The 7,747-nt window shown below is 45.5% G+C and overlaps 1 long non-coding RNA gene across 2 annotated transcripts; it reads right to left on the minus strand.

The window, feature by feature from the left end:
• Positions 1-3,651: 3,651 nt before the first annotated feature.
• On the minus strand, positions 3,652-7,464 carry LOC144180655 (uncharacterized). Of its 2 annotated transcripts, XR_013324493.1 has the most exons (4): positions 7,327-7,464; positions 6,986-7,131; positions 6,771-6,893; positions 3,652-5,471 (listed from the first exon to the last, which is right to left on the minus strand). It is a non-coding gene; the product is annotated as an uncharacterized LOC144180655 (long non-coding RNA). The 2 variants fall into 2 exon arrangements; XR_013324492.1 differs by having other exon boundaries at positions 6,986-7,464.
• Positions 7,465-7,747: the final 283 nt, after the last annotated feature.

A 7,747-nucleotide genomic window follows, 5' to 3' on the forward strand; every position in this document is an offset into this window, starting at 1 on the left:
GCTTAAGTTCGCGAAAATGAACTTCATTGCGGAGGCCACTGGAGCGCACATTCGGCCGCCACCCAATCCTCCTCACAATGCCGCTTCAGTGAGACTCTGGACACCTCTGTCGCGTCACGCGGGCCTCCATGAATACAGGCCCCACTCTTCCGCCACCCCGAGTCCTAGGAGAAGGCTCTGGCCAGCTCGGACCTTGAAGAGCAACTTTGGCTAGTCAAGACAGCCCAGGAAGCCGGAGTGTCTCAATGGGTCCTGGAATGACAATTCTTCCCTGGGGCTGACTAGTGTAAGGTTACAGAGTATCGACACTCTTTTCTCCTATTGTTCCGTGCCGCTGCTATGCTCATTGGTTAGTTCTCATCATGGGACATTTGTTTACACTGCTGCGCCTCACGGGCGCCGCCATTTTGCTGCTTATGCGTTTTAGTCGGTCAACTCTGGTAAGCTTAGCTTGTCCTCTCTGCTCTGCGGCGGCGCGCTGCTCATGTCGTTCCGAACGCGAATAAAAGATAACGCTTGTAGCAGCATTTCAGCAGCAGAAGTGTGTCCGAAGATGTCGTTCTGTTGCATCTTCGGCAGTTTTGTTCACAAGTGACCCGCTAGAAGTTATCGGCGACGCCGTACAGGCCGCAATCTAGGTAACACAGATAAACGCCAAAATGGCCCCCGTTGCTGACTTGCGTGACTGAGTGGCGGTAGTCCTATGCCTTATCTCGTGCCACTAGGACTGACTGCTCTTTCTGAGCGTGTATTCCTCCTCTTCAACGGGAGAAAGTTGCACCACAAAAGAGTTGAAGGTTGGGTGGTTGGTACGTGACTGTAGGGATGAAAAAAAAAACTGTCCGTCACGCTCTTGCTTCCGTTCCTGGCTGAGTCCTCCTCGTGCGTGTTCTTGTTCTCTCAGATGCGCTATTTCTTTCATTCCAGGCCGCACTAGAATTCAACAAATCTCTCTGCGCTCAGTAGTTCTGAACCTTGCTCATCCCGGTGACAAGATTAAACCTCATAATGTATGAGTGAAGTTATAAATGTGACTACTGCATTGACATAAGTAATGAGGCTATGGACCGGTCACCAAACTGAATAGCAGCCCATCATGGTTTTTCTCATTGTAAATACCGAGCCGACTGCACTCACGAAAAGGCTGTGATAGTTATGGGGGTCCATAGTGTCTGCCAATTCTTTAGCATCATGCGAACTGTCATTTCGGCAACATCTCGGCTGCTGCCGGTAAGGCGGCCCTAAAACTTATACACAATGGCATAGCGCATAGATGCGGATGCACAGCCGGTGAAAACTTGGCATTGTTTTATAAACAACTCGAGCCCGATTGTCTTATTTTGTTGCCCCACTTGCTAACATTAATGTTTCTGACTGAACTTACCTGGTTATTCGTAAATCAATAAATACGATTGGAGTACAAATACAATAAATATATTGGAGTTGCGTCCGTGCTAAGCGTCTGGAGAACAAAGCAGTAAGTTAGTGCCCCTGTTCGGCGTTAAAAGCACCCGGTTCTTCTCACGTGAAACCACTTCAAGAGTGGCGTTTTAAAGTGAAGCTTTCTACCTCTACCGCCCAAGGTTTCTTTCGCGACCGTTGGTGTCAATAGAAAACTCCCGCGAATAAACAGAAGAAGTTACTGGCACCGCCAGGAATCGAAGCGGGAACGCATAGAGAAACGGAGGAGAGCCCGTTGTCTTACCGATTGAGCTACGAGGCCACGCAAGACGGGCGAGACAGGCGGTTCACCCACCGAGCACACCTGCGGGTTTACCCCCAACATTTTCGCGGAAAGCCGTGTGCCAGCGCCACGCGACCTCTCACGCTGCTGTGAGCTCCGCCAACGGCACGTGAAGCGGCCGAGTGCGCGCCTTGCACGAGCGCTAGGAGTTCGTAAAAATTGAAGCAAGGTCACACCGAGGCGGAGGAGATTGCAATAGCCCTGGCGATGTCAGAAGCCACGATCCTGAGCGACTCGCAAGAGGTCGTCCGCAACCTGGCGAACGGCCGAGTGAGCGGCAAGGGAGCCAAGATCATCACGAAAACGGGTGTGCAAGAAGAAACAAGAGTAGAAATCAGATGAATCCCGGCGCACGCGGGCGAATGCTCACCGTACACAGAAAACTACAACGAGACGGCCCACAGGGAGGCGCGTGAAATAACACACCGCGCCCCCAGAGTGGGGAGTCGTCCCGAGTGGTCATGGTGGGTGGAGACAAGACAGTCCCAGGGGTTACGGCGAAACACTCAAGAACATGCGGCTGATGAGAAGAGCGTATCCGCCGCCCCACCGGGCGCTGGGTCGCGAAGAGGCAGAAGGCGACAGACAGCGCCGGTCACGTCACCGGCAGCGCTACACCACATGTATCCCGACGAATACCCCAAAGCCCAATGCAGCGTGTGTAAGAAAGGGCCGGCCAACCGGTGGCACGTCATGTGGGATTGTTCCTGGGCCCAAGACGGCGCACGTTTTGAAGAATACCCGGTGGAACTCCAAAGAGCCATTGAGTCAACCAAGAAGACGGATCAAGCATGGGCCATCCAGCTGGTCTTCATTGCGCTCGAAAGGCACGGGCTCCTCAAAGGGGCTAGCGCTTAGTAGGGCCGCAAAGAAGATGCGGGGGTGGGCCACGTCGGAGTGAGGGTCTTAACAGACCCCAGCCCACTGCAGGTTTTATTGAAATAAAGTCATTTTCAGTCCAGTACTCCAACGCATGGCATCTCACTTCTCGTCCGTCTTTGCCACCGATCTCGTCGCCTCCGTAGGCAGCGGCAGAGACGAAGTAGAGTTAGATTGTCTAACACCGGCGTTGAGCTGCCTTGAATTTTATAAAAAAACGTTTCTCACTCAGGTGCTTCACCGATACGATTTAACCAACCAGCGTTCATGAATGATGCATTGATTTAATCTTAGCAAAGACTATCTCTGACATAATGAAGGGTGCGATTAAGTAAATTTCCCGTGTCTCTGGTTTCACTCTTTGTAGAGCCACGTGAATTGAAGTGACGTCACATGGGTACACTCTTAATCTGGTTCCACGTAAGATCCACTTAGTAACTGGAACTTTTTTGCAAAAAAGTTCCAGTTATATAATTGGAACCGTGTTCCACATGTCCTGAAAATTAAGTGGAACAGTGCACCACATATTTTTGCAACTAAATTATGTGGATCGGTGTTCCAAATAAAAGTATGCGGATCACTGTTCCAAATAAAAGGGTAGTTTAGGTTACTGGAACATTGATCCATGTAAAATGATTATGGAATTTATCCGGTGCGCCGTTCCAGGTACCTTCAGACCAGCTGTTTATATAAAACGGTGTTCCTATAGGCATTGGGAAGCTGTCTATGGGACTCCACTTTTCCAATATTTCTGCTTTCCTGTCGGTATACACCGAGGTCATATGCCAGGCTGGCGGATGCATTGGTATCAGCAGGAAACCACAAGCACCATTTTAACACAGCCTTGATATATGAGCCGCAGTGATACCAACAATTGGAAAGCAGAAACCACCGCAGCAGTGTGGTCCCTGACAGTTCCCAACAGTTGCCTATCGGAGCACAGTTCTATATAAAAGGTGGTCTGAGGCACCTAGAGCGGCACACCCTCTTTGGCTTCACCCGCAGAATCCTGTGCTGGGTTTCAGCTGCATATAAAAGAAACAATATACTTGCATTAAAATACGCACGAAACAAACTATTATGACTCATACACTGCTTGTCAACATACTATACAACTTTATTGGGTGTTAGTATTCATACATTTCAGATTTGAATAGCTCTCTATTTTAAATTGCACAGAAAATGACCAACGTACAAGGAATAAATACCATAACGATAACACTAGGCTCCAAGTGGCATTTTCACATATTCACTTTTACTCAAAAACATGGTTAATAAAGACGGTATTAGGGTCGACTGCTTCATAATTAAATAGACGTGTGCGTCTACCGCGGCACTGACACAGACATTATACAACAGTGAGCATCAAATATGCTGTCTTATCAGATAAACCAAGGTAACTCAAAGGCGGAATTACTCATTGCGCTTGCCATACTGTGTTTACGCATAACTGTTTGGGAAAATGCAGTTTGCTATTAAATTGTAGGGAAAGGCCTAAAAACATGCCATACACGGTTGTATTATCAGAAACCTACAACAGTGCAGTGCAAGAGTTTAGAAAAACAACGCTCGAGCCAAGATTAACGATAAAACATTTTGTCACGAGAGGTCACATGCGGCAGTATGCCACAATTAAAACATGATTATTAAAGATAGTAGTTTCCTGACACCAGACGTAAGTGTAACATCAAGCTATTTGTAGGGAAAATAGACTTTATGAGCGTCCTGAAAAGGCATTTGACTTAAGGCACGTTACTTGACCAAACAATTTGTAGTTCTTTAAAATAATTCATCCCAGGAAATCTCACAAAAGCTAGCGTGAATCTTATATAATTTTGCAAACCAGGTAGCTGGAAGCATGTTACACATAATAAAATTTAACAAGCACACTAATTATATACGTCATCAATTCAAGCGGGAACAAGTCAGACATCCTTAAGACGCAGACAAGCCAGCGTTGAATCATACAGGGGACAAGTTTTACAAAGAAGACTTGAAAGCATTTTTTCCAGCCTCAACGTTTTACCTTAGGTAAAATTCACAGTTGCTCGCTATAAAAACCCTCCCGTCTTGCTGTCAGTGTAATTGTGACCAAAACCCTGCTTCTGCCAAGCAAGAAATGCAACTTTGTTCAAAGGAGAAGACTTTTTCACGCCAAATAAGCACATTTTAAATTCTTCTACGGCATGGGTGTCAGCTCACTTACAGTACTAAAATTTATCAATGAAGGCGCAAGCCATCTGCGTAAATAAGCACTGTCACTTTTGCATCAGCAGCAGCACTGCCACGAAAAAAAATCTCATGAGCTACACTTGAATAATAGGACGTTACAATGCGGTGCCATGAACTACATTAACACCCACTATAGATTCAAAGACAGCCTGCGCATTGTGCCAATGATGAAAAATAAGGCACGACTTCAGTGTTCAGTTGACATGAAACTTGCATGTGCCAGTAACTTAAACCTCTTCATCTGATTTCACCCCCTTCATGCCTTTCATCTGACCTCCTTCATGCCTTTCAAGAGATACTTTAACCTCTACCAATAATTTAAAATCCCAAGTATTCAACAGACTCCAACATAAATGACACCAGGCCACTGTCAAATTTCTCATGCTTTCAACAACTCCCTGCAAAAGTCCCAAGAACTCTTCAAAGGCACACAACCATAAGAACATGATGACACGATGGAAAAGATGATATATGCGGCGAAGAGGATGACCACATCCTGAAGTGACAATGCAGGCGGCGAATCCATGATGTGTTTCTTGCGGGCAATATTGATGGCGCCAGTCCCTTCTCTAAGAATAACCGGGCCTCGAGAAGACTTACTGCTCACCTCATGTACCTTCAAGGAAACAAGAATATTTTGTTACATGGTTGCTTTAAATGAGTGAGTTGCTTAGGCCCTTTCATAACACAGTAATTGATTGATTGATTGTAAGGTTTAACGCGCCGACGCAACGCAGGCGATGAGGCGCGCCGTAGTGGAGGGCTCCGGATTAATTTTGACCACCTGGGGATCTTTAACGTGCGCCGAAATCTCGTACACACGGGCGTTTTTGCTTTTCGCCTCCATCAGAAAAGCGGCCGCCGCGGCCGGGAATCGAACCCGCGACCTCGTGCTCAGCAGCGCAACGCCTTAGCCACTGAGCCACCGCGGCGGGTACAGTAATTGATTTAAAATCAGTGATTTCTTGCGTTTTTTCTGGGAGTGCTGCTAAAGGTGAAAGTGCGCTCAACAATATCACCACAGACAATCAATGAAATTGCCCTGATTCTGGAAAGTATCCCACCTTGCTGCCTCGGTATCCTGAATATAAGGTTTTTTATCCTTGAGAGGTTTCGTTTATTAATCAAATAATAATTACTATAATCACCTTTCGGCATTATATTTTACACACCTTCTCTCTGCAAAAAATGTTCTCTGTACTGTATAATGTGCTCCCTAGAATACTGTAGTGAGGCTGGCTTAATATAACTTACAGCTAAGCGATGTTTCTACCGCAAAGAAATAAAGGGCCAGTCATAGGAAATCATAAATATCGCACTGTGGCAGAAATTTTTGGGGGAATTAGTTCCACCTAAAATATTTCCCTCTCGATATGTATTACCTCCATGGTTCGTCGTGGTATGAGGCAGAAGTTGAGCTGACTAATGCTGAACTAGGCTGTTGCACAATTTTCTTATAAATCACAAATATAGCACATTTTCTTGCAGACGACACTTTCTGTGCTCTAAACAATTCCCTTAAAAAAATTACCCCTTATTTAACCACCTGTCAAAATCCAATGCAAGCATTACTCATGCTACGGCTGTATTTGGGTGTATTATTGGTGCTACGGGCGTATTAAAAGCGGGAAATTTAAATCGTCTGTTGCCACCGTCTTGTTGTAGCAGCAACCACGTTGGGCGTGTCCGTGGTGCTGGCAAATCACAGCAACTACTCTCAAGGTGTAAACTAAATGTTTACAAAACTTAAATACAAAATAGTGGGTTTTTTTGGCCACTGTTGGAGCATCCGTAATAGGCGGAATGTGAACACAATGGCCAATATTGGCGTTCACGATAACTTGTTAACAGCGAGATTTTATTAGGATGAGCAGCCCCAGAAATTGAGTCCCGCAAAAACAAAATGCCAGCTTACCCAACCAAAATTAAGACCCGGGTGTTTCTGCCAGGGACGTCTCAAAGTGCACTTCCAGGAAAGTTTCGCTAAGGTGTTCCGAAAAGCTCCTACTGTCACCTTGAGCCACAGGCCAAGCTGTCACTGAAAAGAAGTTCAAGTTTCAAACCATTAGTTACAAAGAAACTACCTAAAAACGCGCCATGAAAGACCCAAAAATGGCAATGCGTACTTACTTGTAGAACGCAATGATTTCATCCCGTGCAAGAGCTTTAATGTGTTGCCTTCTGATGATACACTTCCAAGAAGGGGTCCAAATACAATTAAAATGGCCATATGCATTCCTTGTACAGCTGTTTTAGGTCTATCTTCGCCCTATTGCCTAGAAAATAAACAGTACAAAAATATCAGAGAATAAATTTATGCCTTGCTTTACCCAGGGAGCACGAGAAAATATTGAACAATGTCTGATTCGTTCCACGAAAGTCGAATGTCTTTTTTACAGCGGAAGCCCTGGTAATCTTTTCTTGCTAAACAATTTGAGATATAAAAATATTTGAACATACTTTAAGCTCACCTGTCCTTGGTCTATGCGAACTGGTGAATATCTGCACAATATGCACGACTCAAAAGGTACTCTTTTGTGGCTTATGAGCTCCACAGGACATTCATAATCCGCCGCTCTCTCCCCGACGACCCTTCAGCATGCCGAAGATGTCTTCAGCCGGTAAATGCCACAGCCATGACTTCGCAGGAGCATGTAAAGAATGGAAATAATTTGTTTTCATTTTTTTGCAGAGAAACAAAAACATTTGTCACAACGTATCAGTGGAGGGCCAAATGTCTCCACAGTCAGCCACAGACTCTTTCTGAACAGGTCATAGAGTATGAATACAGAATGTAGTAATCTGCGTTTGCAGTATAATTTCTACGTTCAAAGGAGAACAAAAATGGATTAATGTTTGGTGCACATCATGATTCAACAACTTTGCACCTGA

The sequence above is a fragment of the Haemaphysalis longicornis genome, unplaced genomic scaffold (genome assembly GCF_048455015.1).
Source record: "Haemaphysalis longicornis isolate Haplotype H1 unplaced genomic scaffold, Haemaphysalis longicornis Haplotype H1 scaffold_4, whole genome shotgun sequence".
Classification (NCBI taxonomy): domain Eukaryota; kingdom Metazoa; phylum Arthropoda; class Arachnida; order Ixodida; family Ixodidae; genus Haemaphysalis; species Haemaphysalis longicornis.